At 33.7% G+C, this 15591-nt stretch overlaps 1 pseudogene; it reads right to left on the reverse strand.

Moving 5' to 3' along the window:
- Window positions 1–8307: 8307 nt before the first annotated feature.
- LOC129475354 (bifunctional phosphoribosylaminoimidazole carboxylase/phosphoribosylaminoimidazole succinocarboxamide synthetase-like) lies at window positions 8308–14282 on the reverse strand (annotated as a pseudogene).
- Between the last annotated feature and the right edge of the window lie 1309 nt (window positions 14283–15591).

A 15591-nucleotide genomic window follows, 5' to 3' on the forward strand; every position in this document is an offset into this window, starting at 1 on the left:
TTGGTGAAATGTATAAATGTAAATTGACACCATACTATAAGAAAAATATTATCATTGGTTAACATTGAAACTGGGTAATAATTTTACATGAAATTTCTCTGTGTTGTTTCTTACTGCTGAATGTGAATCTAAAATTACTTCAAAATTAAAAGTTAAAAAAGATAAAGCACTGTTAGCATCTTTCTTTAAAAATTATATATATATGGATATATGTGCATATACTCACATACACTCATATATATTTAAGTAAATGTATAATAAGCATTGATTTTTCCCATTTATGAAGTTTAATAAGTAAAAAGTCTGTGAGTAAAGTAGCATTATTTATTAAAATCATAGATTTTTCATGTCATGTTAGTCAGACTGTCATTCTGTATGCCATACAGCATTTCCAAAACAAATCGTGGTTAGCCATACTTTACCTCCTCTTTTCCCCTGTCAATATGGATACATCAGTAAAAGTTATAAAGTTTAAAAACTTTCAGTTTTCCAGCTTTCTTTTCTCAATTCCATATCTAATATTGAGCTAGAATATTTAGCAGTTCAACATTTTCTGATCTCTTGTTACCTGAGTGACCAATTGGGAAATAAAAGTGAGATGAAATGAAACTGCAAGATAATTGAAGTTTCCCCTGTTCTCCTGTCAGTTTGAAAGAATATTTAAATAATGTATTGTTAAATATTGTATTGTTTATTGAGAAATAAAAGTGAAATGAAATGAAACTGCAAGATAAGTGAACTTTCTCTTGTCCTCCTGTCAATTTGAGGGAATACTTAAATACTAAAATATTTCAAGCAAATGGAGCTGTTATTCTTAGCTCTTCTGTCCAAAGCACCATTTTGCATAATTTCTCATTAATTAAATATTGTATGGTTTATATCAATTACAACTACGTGCACTTATTAGTTTATTTTTTCAAAAACAAGCACAAATTTTACTCTCCTCAATATATCTACTATATCACATTATTATTTTCTTACCACACTGAAATGCAATACTTCTAAGAATCATCCTAAACCATGATGGCTACACCTGTTAGTGATATAAAGGAAAAAGTGCACAGAGATAATGATAATCAAAAGTAAAAAAGACAGTTATTCTCTTCTGAAACTAAGGGTATACAAAATGGAGCTAAGATACAGAACCACCTGTGTGCTACAATACAGAGACATTCTAATTGTTCTCAAATACTTTCTTTCTACCAGATATATACTGTACGGTAGAGTCTAAAATGTTTATAATGCTCACAAATAAGGAGCAGAGTTTTAAAGTGCATTTCAAGGAACACTCATTTTATAAGATGTGAATAAGTATCCTGCACACACACATACTCACACACTCACATATACATAGACACACACATATATACATATACATTTATATATGTATATATCTGATAAATATATATATAGTATAAAATAACTGAAATGTATCAGGATACAAGAGTGTAAAGTACTGCAGAACTTCAAAGAGATTATGAACAGTAGTTATCTGAGGGAGGAATTAATCTTCAACCATATTTGAATAAAGAATTCTCCAGTTTTTAAATGCATAAAACCTACATAGCATTTCCTAATTCTGTGAAGCTAATATAACTGATTCCAAAATGAAGTAATAATATAGCAAGAAAGGAAAACCGCAGACCAATATCACAAATCCAAGAGCACATTTTAAAAAGAATATGCATCATGAAAAAGTAGGATTTATTAGTGGAATACAAGAGTCGTTCAACACACAAAAAATCAATGTAACACACTGCATTAATAGAATGAAGAGGGGGAAGCACATAACTATTACAATTGATGCAAAAAAAAAGAGCATTTGACAAAGCCCATCACCCTTTTTTGAAATAAAATATTCAACAAACTAGGAAAAATAAAATATTCAACAAACTAGAAAAAATAAAATATTCAACAAACTAGGAATTGAAGAATATTTCTTCAACTTAATAAAAGGCATGTAAGAAAAATATACAGCTAACATCATACTTATGGTGAAAGACTAAAAATTTTTCTGTAAGATCAAAACAAAAAAAGGATTTTTTTCCACTTCTCTTCAATATTGTGCTAGAAGTTATGGCCAGAGAAATTAGGTAACAATAAAAGTAAAAAGTATCCAGATTGGGGAATAAAGAATAGAATTCTCTTTATTCATAGGTGACATGATCTTATATATAGAATACCATAAGTAATCCATAAAAACTGTTATATCTAAGAAATTAATTCAGAAAAGTTGCAGCATACATCAACATACAAAATCAGCTGTATTTTTATATATTAGCAGTCTTAAAGTGAAATTAAGAAAACATTTTTTTTTTTTTTTTTTTTTTTTTTGAGACGGAGTCTTGCTCTTTGGCCCAGGCTGGAGTGCAGTGGCGCAATCTCGGCTCACTGCAAGCTCCGCGTCCCGGGTTCACGCCATTCTCCTGCCTCAGCCTCTCCGAGTAGCTGGGACTACAGGCGCCCGCCACCACGCCCGGCTAATTTTTTGTATTTTTTAGTAGAGACGGGGTTTCACCGTGGTCTCGATCTCCTGACCTTGTGATCCGCCTGCCTCGGCCTCCCAAAGTGCTGGGATTACAAGCGTGAGCCACCGCGCCCGGCCAACAATTTTATTTACAATAACATCAAAAAGAATAAAACACTTAGAAATAAAGTTAGCTAAGGAGATGCAAGACTTGTATACTTAAAACTATAGAACAAGTTTGAGAGAAATTAAAGAGTAGATAAATACATGAAAAGATATCCCATATTCATGCATTGAAAAACAATATTGTTAAGACAGCAATACAGCACACATTGGTGTAGAGATTCCATGCAATAGCTATCAAAGTTTCAACTGCCTTTTTTGAAGAAATGACAAGCTCATCTTACAACTAATATAGAATTTCAAGAGAACATGAATAGCCAAAACAGTCTTGAAAAATAATAAAGTTGGAGGACTCTACATTTTCCCATTTAAAAAAAAAATGCAGAAAAAAGGAAGTACACCAAGTTGAGGAAAAATGATACAACATGGAAACTCACTTCTATACAAAAAAAGTAAAACCAGCTTTCATATATATATATATATATATATATATATATATATATATAATATGTTTATATAACATATATAAATCTATTGGATGTATTAAATTCATTGTACATATAAATTGAAGACAATATATTATATTTGAGTATTATGTATCTAATACTATATATGCATTATATATAATTTCTTGCCTTCAATTTATATATTCATATGAATTTATACATAGGTATATATGTGTGCATATATGTGTATGAGTCAATAAATATACATATATAAACATATGCATTCATCCATACACAGGCACACACACAGGCACAGGTGACTACTGTAAACATAAGCTAAATAATAGTAAATAAAATAATGTTGAAAGGTCTTATATTTTATGTGAAGAAAAACAGTGCTAACCCCATATAGACTTTAGAAATTAACAATATGTATTACAACGGCCAGAGAAAAAGCTAAAAAATGCAAATATTTAGTCATGAAAAACAGATGAAAGAGTATTTGAAAAAATATTTAATTCAGTAATAAAGAGGAAAATAAGCAGAAATAGACAAAAATAAAGGGAACAAGTTGAAACCAAATGAGTAATTGTAAATGTGAATCCAAACATATCAATATCAATAATGACATTTAGGATGGTTACCTAAAGCTTGTTATTTTTGATTTTTGATTTTTTACTTTTTTAAAGTGAAAATGCTGAGGCTTCTTTGAATAAGAAATTTTCTCTATGTCAAATTCAAATGCTTCTGGTTTTGGCCTTAACTGTGAAGATCACAGAAACAGTTTGTTTGGTTCTAGTTCTATTCAATTGTGTTAGAAACCTATAATAAACAGCACAATATAAGATTATTATGTTTGCACTCAGACCCTTACATTATAAAACAATTTTCTTCAAAATTTATCTTTCTGCAATGTATTCTTTGATGTATTACTTAGCTCAAACAATATCAATAGACTACTTATATTTGTCATTATTAATTCTACTCACAGATGATCGATTACCAACTCAGTGTATGCATAACAGTTCTTACCTCAATAATGCCTCTTATGCCTCTCTCTCTCTCTTTTTTTTAAATTTTTATTCGCTATTCACTAAATCAGACATTCATGACCTCTCATTTACAACAGTATCTGAAGGAATTTTGCTGTTTATAGCATTTCTTCAGTCTGGTTAAACTGTACAGTGCTACCAGGGTTGTCTTCTAAACAGAGGTCAGATCATATTGCTCAACAATATTCAATAAGTCTTTCCTGACCCTTGTGTGCTTCCATGTATGTATATGCACATGCATATATGTATGTCTATTTTATATCCTCAAGGAAAGAAATAGATTAAATGTATTTAGAAAACTTCATCACGCTTTGCTTGGAAAACACTTCTATTTTACATAGAAAAAAATCTCAAATACGAACCTGCTATAATAGTTTATTGTACGTGCTTCTTTTATCATTTGTACAATGGGGACACAAAATAAAGAAATATCCACAATACTGTTCCTAATGTAGCCTCTTCAGGAATGTCAGTCTTTATAAAATGACTGAAAGTAATTAACACATAATTATCTTTAAGCCTTTAAATAACTGCTCACAATTTGCCCATGTTTGTTTCTACATTTTTCGTCCTCATTGAGTTTTAAGTTTTATCTCCCTCACCTAATAATCAGTTTGCCAACAATCATGTTATTTCCTAAATGTATACTTACGCCTTTAAAAAGCAATCACTGAGATTTGTTTTGTCTCTTTAAAATTATGGCATTATTTCTTGAGTGCTCTTTCAAACTAAGAAATTGAAATGATAACTTTATGAACTTCTAGATGTCAACCATGACACTTTACAGCACTTTCTACCATTTACTCTATAAAAGCTTCAGAATCGTCAGAATCATATCATCCCTGAAACTGACTTGGGTATGTACCAAACAGCACTGTGAGTTGGTTTCAATTTAGACTAAATTTCTTTAGAGTCTGGTGAGAACATGAGCAAGTTTGAAGTGGATTTTTTTATTATTTTCTCTTTTAGCTGTGTTGAGAATAAATGTTTTAAAAAACTCCATTACTGCTTTATAGCATTATATAAAGTATTCTTATTTTTCTGATTAGTCAAATAAAATGTGTCTGAGCCATTATTTCTAAGGAGAAACAGCTCCATCTAAAGGTGACTATGATTTATCTCAGTCTTTCACTTCCAAATTTGCAAAAAGCTATTGCAAAAATGATTTTACTGGTAGAAACAAAGACTTCTTTGTCTTTAAAGTAAAACTCTATTTAGAATACATATTTAAAAAGAGTATTATATATTATATATATTATATATATATATATATATATATATATATATATACAGAGAGAGAGAGAGAGACCCACATCTGTATTTATATCTATCATCTGTCTTATCTGTCAGTCTACATCCTGGATATGTTAACTAACATATATTTAAATAAAGGAAAATAGATTCTGTATTTACCAAAGTTTTATATGTTTTTTTAGCAAAAATTGATATAGATTCAATTTTGTGTTGAGTTTGAAATATGGCTTGTGCTTTTGAGATACAGTATATTGACGTCTATTGCAATATTAAATTACTTTTTTAGCATTATAGAAAGGATTATTTCACCATAATTGATTACACCTTATTGGTGTTATTTTATCAAAATAAATTATATTATTAATTTTTTTTTCTGGAAACAAAGATTCTGAGCCACATATAAATTTCATGTTTAATCTTCAGGAGGAAGTAATATAAATGATGTGTAATTTGAACACTTGTTAGAAATGAATTTTTGGTCAAACTGATTTTGCAAGGTGGTTTTTATTGTTTAGATAGTGATATGGTTTGCCTGTGTGACCTTCTGAATCTTGAATTGTAGTTCCCATAATCCCCACATGTTGTTGAAAGGACACAGTAAGAGGTAATTGAATCATGGGGATGGTTACCCTTATCCTGTTCTCATGATAGTGAGTGATTTCTCGTGAGACAGAATGGTTTTATAAGGGGCTTTTTCCACTTGTACTAGGCACCTCTTATTCCTGTCTTCATGTGAAGAAGAATATGATTGCTTCCTCTTTTGCCATAATTGTAAGTTTCCTGAGACCTCCCCAGCCATGACAAACCATGAGTCAATTATGCCTCTTTTCTTTATGAATTACCCAGTCTCAGGCAGTACTTTATAGCAGCATGAGAACAGACTAATACAATAAATTGTTACCACAAGGTAGTGGAGCACTGCTGTAACGATACTCAAAAATGTGAAAACAACTTTGGAACTGGGTAACAGGCAGAGGTTGGAACAGTTTGAAGGGCTCAGAGGAAGACAAGAAGATGTGGGAAAGTTTGGAACTTCTTGGAGACTTGTTGAATGGCTTTGAACAAAATGATGATAGTGATATGGACAATGATGTCCAAGCTGAGGTGGTCTCAGAGGGAGGAATATGTTGGGAACTAGAAAAAAGATGACTTTTACTATGCTTTAGCAAAGAGATTGGTGGCATTTTGCCCCTGCCCTAGAGATCTGTGGAACTTTGAACTTGAGACAGATGATTTACAATATCTGGGAGGAAAAACTTCTAAACAGTAAAATGTTCAAGAGGTCACTTGAGTGCTGTTAAAAGCATTCAGTTTTATGTATTAACAAAGATATGGTTTGGAATTGGAACTTATGTTTGATAGGGAAGCAGAGCATAAAATTTGGAAAATTTGCAGCCTGGTGATGTGATAAAAAAGAAAAAAAATTCTCCAATTTTCTGAGGAGAAACTCAAGCTGGCTGCAGAAATTTGCATAAGTAACAAAGGGTCAAATGTTAATTGCTAAAACAATGGGGATAATGTCTCCGGGGCATGTCAGAGATCTTCACAGAAGCCCTGTCTATCACAGGCCCAGAGGCCTAGGAGGAAAAAATGGTTTTATGGGCTAGGCCCAGGGCCTTGATGCTTTGTGCAGTCTTGATACTTGGTGCCCTGCATCTCAGCCATGGCTAAAAGGGGCCGACATACAGCTCTGGCTGTTGCTTCAAAGTGTGTAAGACCACAGCCTTGGAAGCTTGCACGTGGTATTGGGCCTGTGGGTGCACAGAAGTCAAAAATTGAGGTTTGGGAACCTCCACCTAGATTTCAGAGGATGTATGGAAATTCCTGGATGTCCAAGCAGAAGTTTGCTGCAGAGGTGGAGCCCTCATGGAGAACCTCTGGTAAGGCAGTATGGAAGGGGAATGTGGGGTTGGAGTCCCCACACAGAGTCCCAACTGGGCCACTGTCCTCCAGACCCCAGAATGGTAGATACACCAAAAACTTGTACCTTGCACCTGGAAAAGCCACAGACACTCAATGCCAGCCTATGAAAGCTTCCAGGAGGGGCCTGTACCCTGCAAAGCCGCAGGGTGAAGTTGTCCAAGGCCTTGGGAGCCCACCTCCTGCATCAGATGTGAGACATGAAGTTGAAGGAGATCATTTTGGAACTTGAAGTTTTAATAATTGCCCTACCAGATTTAGGACTTGCATGGGGCTTGTAGCCCCTTCTGTTTTTGCTAATTACTACTGTTTGGAATGGGTGTATTTACCCAATGCCTGTACCCCCATGGTATGTAGGAGGTAACTAACTTCCTTTTCATTTTAAAGGCTAATAGGTGGAAGGGACTTGCCTTGTCTTAGATGAGATCTTGGACTTGAACTTTTGGGTTAGTGCTGGAATGAGTTAAGACTTTGGGGGACTGATGGAAAGACATGATTGTGTTTTAAAATGTGAGGACATGAAATATGGGAGGAGCCAGGGGCAGGATGATTTGGTTTGGCTGCATCCACACCAAAATCTCATCTTAAGTTGTAATCCTATAATCCCCATGTGTTGTGGGAGGGGCCCGGTGGAATATAACTGAATCATTGGTGCAGTTACCCTCATGCTGTTCTCATGAGAATGAGTGAGCTCTCACAAGATCTGGTGGTTTTATAATAGACTTCTCCCCCTTTTGCTGTGCACTTCTCCTTTCTGCCATCATGTAAAGAAGGCATGTTTGCCTCTCTTTCCACCATGATTGTAAGTTTCCTGAGGCCTCCCCAGCCATGTGAAATTGTGAGTTAATTAAACCTCTTTCCTTTATAAATTACCCATTCCCCAGCAGTTCTTGATAGTAGCATGAGAATGGACTAATACAGACACTGTGATAAATGAGATACCCATGTAGAATATTTTCTTTTTTTAGGAATTAGGTGTTCATATTTATTAATATGGATCTAGAGAAGCATTTATTCACTAATGCATTTCATTTGTGTTCTCTAATTTAAAATCACCTTTTTATCTTGCTTGATTTTTTTGCAGCTAAATTAGAAATTTATACTTTTCTCTGTAAGAAATAAAATGATGTTCTTTCTTATAAATTACATTCTCTGATTTTTTTGTGGGCCTGCTTCAAGATAATCCATGTGTTCAAAATGATTCCTTGCAGTTCTCCCCATGCCTAATGCTTATTTATTCCAAATATCTAAGCAGCAATATGAGCTGATCCTTCTGGAGAAAATATGGTTTAACAGGCAAGATCACTGGGACCACTGGGTAGTTGAAGAGAAGATCACACATCCTAAGTTCTCCAGACTAGTTTAAGAAGAACACAGCTAATGACTGGATATGTAGAGCTGCCATACATCACTGGTCCCAAACCATTTTTTTCCACTTGCCACTACCACAAATACAGTAAAAATGCTATTCTCTTCATATTCAGCTTTACTCTTTAGAGTTTCATCTGGTCCATTATGTGCAGATGTTACTCAAAGTTCACATGGAATTCCAAAATTTCCATAGGCCTTCTGATTTTTTTAAAGTGACAATTCTCTCTGCAACCCACTCAATTTTTTTTTTTACCATTTGGAGCCCTTGAAAATTTACTTCTTTGAGGTTGCAATACAACAGTTTGTCTTTCTGTTGGCTTCAATCTCCTGATGGCCAGAGTCCCCAAAAACCATTATCAATAATACCAGCAAGAACAATTTACTGGATGGTTACATCAACACCAAATGTAGTCTTCATTCCAACCAGTGTACAGTTCTGGGGCAACCAGGATTTCTCCAGTATTTAAAAAACAGCCTGTGTAGCATGACTCATGATATCCACTTCTGTATGGCCTATAGCAAATCCAATGAAGCAAAATTTTGCAACAATTAGCTATTCCTCAGGCCACTGTGGGTCATTATTGGCATCATCCTTGAGAAACATCTCCACTCTAAGAATCAAATAGACCCAATAAAAAATGATAAAGGGGATATCACCAATGATCCCACAGAAATACAAACTATCATCAGAGAATAATATAAACACCTCTATACAAATAAACTAGAACATCTAGAAGAAATGGATAAATTCCTAGACAAATACACCCTCCCAAGACTAAGCCAGGAAGAAGTCAAATCCCTGAATAGACCAATAACAAGTTCTGAAATTGAGGCAGTAATTAATAGCCTACCAACCAAAAAAAGCCCAGGACCAGATGGATTCACAGCCAAATTCTACCAGAGGTACAAAGAGGAGCTAGTACCATTCCCTCTGAAACTATTCCAAACAATAGAAAAAGAGAGACTCCTCCCAAACTCATTTTATGAGGCCAGCATCATCCTGATACCAAAACCTGGCAGAGACACAACAAATAAAGAAAAATTCAAGCCAATATCCCTGATGAACATTGATGTGAAAATCCTCAATAAAATACTGTCAAACCAAATACAGCAGCACATCAAAAAGCTTATCCACCACGATCAAGTCGGCTTCATCCCTGGGATGCAAGGCTCATTCAACATATGCAAAGCAATAAACGTAATCCATCATATAAACAGAACCAATGACAAAAACCACATCATTATATCAAGAGATGCAAAAAAGACCTTTTATAAAATTCAACACCCCTTCCTACTAAAAACTCTCAAAAACTAGGTATTGCTGGAACATATCTCAAAATAATAAGAGCTATTTATGACAAACCCAAAGTCAATATCATACTGAATGGGAAAAAGCTGGAAGCATTCCCTTCAAAAACCACCGCAAGACAAAGATGCCCTCTCTCACCATTCCTATTTAACATAGTATTGGAAGTTCTGGCCAGGGCAATCAGGCAAGAGAAAGAAAAAAAGGTATTCAAATAGGAAGAGAGGAAGTCAAATTGTCTCTGTTTGCAGATGACATGATTGTATATTTAGAAAACCCCATTGTCTCAGCCCAAAATCTCCTTAAGCTGATAAGCAACTTCAGCAAAGTCTCAGGATACAAAATCAATGTGCAAATATCACAAGCATTCCTATACACCAATAATAGACAAACAGAGAGCCATCCATGAGTGAACTCTCATTCATAATTGCTACAAAGGCAATAAAATACTTAGGAATGGAACTTATCAGGGATGTTAAGGACCTCTTCAAGGGGAACTGCAAACCACTGCTCAAGGAATTAAGAGAGGACACAAAAAAACGGAAAAACATTCCATGCTCATGGATAGGAAGAATCAATATCTTGAAAATCGCCATGCTGCCCAAAATAATTTAAAGATTCAATGTTATCCCTATCAAGCTACCATTGACTTTCTTCACAGAATTGGAAAAACCTACTTTAAATTTAGTATGGAACTGGAAAAGAGCCCACATAGCCAAGACAATCCTAAGCAAAAAGAACAAAGCTGGAGGCATCATGCTACCTGACTTCAAACTATACTACAAGGCTACAGTAACCAAAACAGCATGGTACTGGTACCAAAACAGTTATATAGACCAATGAAACAGAAAGAAAGCCTCGGAAATAATGCCACACATCTACAACCATCTGATATTTGACAAACCTGACAAAGACAAGCAATGGGGAAAGGATTTCCTATTTAATAAATGGTGTTGTGAAAACTGGCTAGTCATATGCAGACAACTGAAATTGGACCCCTTGCTCACACCTTATACAAAAATTAACTCAAGATGGATTAAAGACTTAAATGTAAGACCTAAAAGAAGAAAAACCCTAGAAGAAAACTTAGGCGATACCATTCAGGACATAGGCATGGGCAAAGACTCCATGACTAAAACACCAAAAGAAATGGCAACAAAAGCCAAAATTGACAAATGGGATCTAACTTGTCAATTGATTGTTTCTAGCTGCATAAGTTTAAGAAGTTAAAATTATGCTGCATTTCCAGACCAGACTATAATCTGGTCCTTGGACTGTAGGAGGACTTGTCCTGGACTATCTATAATTCATAGACATGTGTTGTTTTACCCTCATACACTTTTTTCCCAATGTTCCATACCTCTGTTGTTGCCATTATCCTGAGTGGGCTGAGGGTTGTGACCATACTAGGAAGAAAGGCAGAAATCTCAATTTTTAAAAATATTTTCCCATATTTACAATGGGTACAAAGTCATGTTTCAGGTAATTCTTCAATCAAGTATTTTATGGAGCTCTTATCAACATTCTACTAAGGAATCCAGCAGAAAGAAGACTGCTTTTTGGCTGAGAGGAATGCAAAATAATAATTTTTTTAAAAGATGGGAGAAGGCATATTTTTACATTAGGATTTCTGAAGCACTATGCTCTTCTTTTGTAGTGCAGAATACTTTGTTGATATCCTACTCACCAACCAAATTACCCCCAGAAAGGAAAATGGAAATTGTTAACTGCAAGAAGATGTAGCAGGTTCAATTAAGCATTGATAAGTCAACATTTTTACATCTCTCTCCATCTCAGAATTTCTCTCTAGACAATATATCTGCTGTCAGATCTTTAGCATGTGGTGACTAAGTTTTCTGCTCCTAATCCTGAGAAGGTGCTGCCTGTACCCTCTTGAAGCTTCTCTGCCCTCTATCTTTTTCCTCTCTGAAGGGCAACACTTACTATTTTAAGGTAGAGTAAAATTACTATCATTGTTCAAACTACTATTTTGAAGATATGGCCCCTATCCTCAAATAGTTTATGGAGAATTGTCATCCAAATCTTATAGTTGAGATAATTAAGGTCCACAGTGATAAAGCATAATCTTAAATTACAATAGCTTTTGGAGTTAGACAGAAGTCAAATTTCTGTTCTTTATTGGATTTATCACATTGAACAAATTACTTAACTCCACTGTACAGTGGTTTCTCATCTACAAAATGAAGATGACGAAAAACATATACGGTATTTTAAGTATTTGTTGTGAAGACTGAGTTAACATATGTAAAGCACTTAGAACAGTGCCTGGAAGTACTCTGCAAACATTTTTGTTGTTGTTATTGCTTTTACTCAAAGTCACACAGTCAGTAAATGAACTAGATGAGATTTAAGTTAAATTAAATTGAAACCAAATAACTCTCCACTTAAGATAATTTTGCCAGTTATAATGAAATAAATTTAGCAGTGGTTGTGATATTGTGGATGTAATTCCGTAAGGGCATTTTGAACGCCAGCATTTCAATCAGATATGTTTTCCTGCGCTGAAACATCAGGAAATGTATGGTTTTCTCAAGTATACAATGGGGATGGTATTAAAACTACTTCATGGAGATACTAAAATATTATATGAGATAAAAACGTGATTTAATATAATTTTAAGCTTACTGTTAAAACACATGAGCAACGTATTTTATTAATACAATTATTTTGATGATATTGACAGTATTAAAGGAATATTTGTTGCAGTTGTCTTCTAACATCATTATACTTCTTTCAATCATGACAAACTTTTTCCTTCTGAGATTATATACAATTTTTTTTAACAGTTAGGGTGTCAGAAACAGAAATAGAGAAGAAAGAATAGAAATAGAGAAGGAATAGAAACTGATAAGATGGATAGCACCATTGCTGAATAAAAATAAGATTTAAGTATGGTGCTAAAATAAAGACATATAGACCAGTGGAATAGGATAAAGTTCATAAATAAACCTTCATTTACTTTCAATTAATTTTAAAAGATTTATGAATGTTCAACTGATACACAAATTTGTATACTTTGTATGTAATGTTGTGAGTTTCATCATATCTGTGAAACCATCACCAGAATCAAGGTTATAGACATACCCATCACCTTCAAAAGTTTTGTTGTGTCTCTTTTTTGTGGTAAGAACACTTAATATGAGGTCTACCTTTTTAAGATAATTTTAAGTGCACAATAAAATACTGTTAAATAAGGTACTTTGTTGTACAGCAAATCTCTAGAACACATTCATCTTGAATAATTTAAACTTTATACCAACTGAGCAACAACTCTCCATTTTTTTCCTTTCTGCAGTCCCACCATTCCTATCCCCATTTGTATGACTCTGATTATTTTAGATACCTCAAATAAATGTAGTCATGCCATATCTGTCCTTCTGTAACTGGTTAATTTCATTTAATGTAGATTAGAGTGAATATCTTGTGAAAAGTTTTTTGAAGTCCTCTATTTTGGGAATAAAATTGTATGTTTTATTTTTAATAGCTTCATGAGGTATAATTAATATATAAAACTGAACATATTTAATGTATACAAGTTGATGAGTTTGGACATATGCAAACACCTGTGACATCATTATTGCTATCAAAGTAATAGACATATACAGCACCTTTCCTGTGTTCCTTTCTTTTTTTTCATGGTAAGAACATGTAACGAGATGTACCCTCAGCAAACGTTGAAGCACAATACTGTCTTGCTAAGTATAGGCACCATGTTGTATAGCAAGTCTCTAGAATGTATTGATCTTGTGTAACTGAAACTTTATTGAACAATTCCTCATTTTTCCATCCTCCATGTTTTATGTATTTAATGTTGCATATATTTAATATTCAGTAGTTACTGCTAAATAATATTTTATTGTATTAATATACCACATTTTATTTATTCATTCAACTGTTCATGAATATTTGGGTTGTTTCCAGTTTGGAGGTTTTACAAAAAACTGCTATGAATATCTGTGTATAAGTTTTTGTATGGGCATACACACTTTTCATTTTCTCAATGGCAATTTCAAATGGTAGATGTATGTTTAATATTTAATTTATTTTTTAATTTTGTTATGTTTGTGGGTACATAGTAATAGTAGTTAAATGGGACATAAGATGTTTTGATACAGGTGTGCAATGTGAAATAAACATATCATGAAAAACTGAGTATCCACCAACTCAAACAGCTGTACTTTGAGTTACAAACAATCCAATTACACTTTTTGCATTATTTTAAAATGTACAATTAAGTTATTGACTATAGTCACCCTGTTGTGCTATCAATTAATAGGTCTTATTCATGCTTTTGAACTATTTTATTTGTACCCATTAGCCATCCCCACGTTCCCCACAATTGCCTCCTACCCTTCCCAGCCTATGGAAGCCATCATTCTATTCTCTACATCCATAAGTTTAATTATTTTGATTTTCAGATTTCACAAATAAGCTAGAACATGTGATATTTGTCTTCTGTGCCAGGCTTATTTCACTTCACATAATAATCTCTAGTTTTATCCATGTTGTTGCAAATGACTGGATCTCATTTTTATGGTTAAACAGTACTCTGTTGTGTATATGTACCACATTTTCTTTATACAGGAATCTGTCGATAGGCACTTAGGTTGCCTCCAATCTTAGCTATATGCCCAGCAGTGAGATTGCTGGATCATATGGTAGCTCAATTTTTAGTTCGTTGAAGAACCTCCACACTGTTGTCTATAGTGGTAGCACTAATGTACATTCCCACCAGCAGGGTATAAGGATTGCCTTTTCTCCACATAATTATCCACATTTGTTATTTATTGTCTGCCTGTTGGATATAAACCATTTGAACTGGGGTGAGACACTATCTCATTATAGTTTTAATTTGCTTTTATCTTATGTTCAATAATGTTAAGCACCTTTTCGTGTACCTGTTTGTCATCTGTATGTCTTCTTTTGAGAAATGTCTATTCAAATATTTTGCCCATTTTTTGATAGGATTATTAGATTTTTTCTTATAGAGTAGTTTGAGCTCCTTATATATTCTGTTTATTAACCTCTTGTCAAATGCATAATTTGCAAATGTCTTATCCCATTCTATGGGTTGTCTCTTCACTTTGTTGATGGTTTCCCTTTGCTGCACAGAAGCGTTTTAACTTGATATGATCAAATTTGTTCATTTTTGTTTTGGTTGCCTGTGCTTGTGGGGTATTGCTCAAGAAATCTTTGACCAGAACAATGTCATAGAGTCTTTAATCTATCTTTGTTTGATTTTTGTATATAGCAGGAGATAAAGATCTACTTTCATTTTTCCGCATATGCATACCCAGTTTTCCCAGGACTATTTACTGAAGAGACTGTCTTTTACCCAGTTTTTATTCTTAGTACATTTGTCAAAAATGATTTCACTCTAGGTATATGGATTTGTCTCCATCTTCTCTATTTTGTTATAGTAGTCTATGTGTCTGCTTTTGAATGCAGGTTTCTGGTAACTTTAGAGATTGTGACATTAGAATAAAGAAAAAAACATTCAGGAATCTGAGAGTGAAAATGTTCATAATGATCAAGCAGAATAGGAGTTAACTACATGGACTGAACTAACAGAAGACTGAAATAATCCTTTTATGATTTTTGCTTAAAATGTTGCTGATTATTTGTTTTTCA

This window comes from Symphalangus syndactylus, chromosome X, assembly GCF_028878055.3.
Source record: "Symphalangus syndactylus isolate Jambi chromosome X, NHGRI_mSymSyn1-v2.1_pri, whole genome shotgun sequence".
NCBI classification, from domain to species: Eukaryota; Metazoa; Chordata; class Mammalia; order Primates; family Hylobatidae; genus Symphalangus; species Symphalangus syndactylus.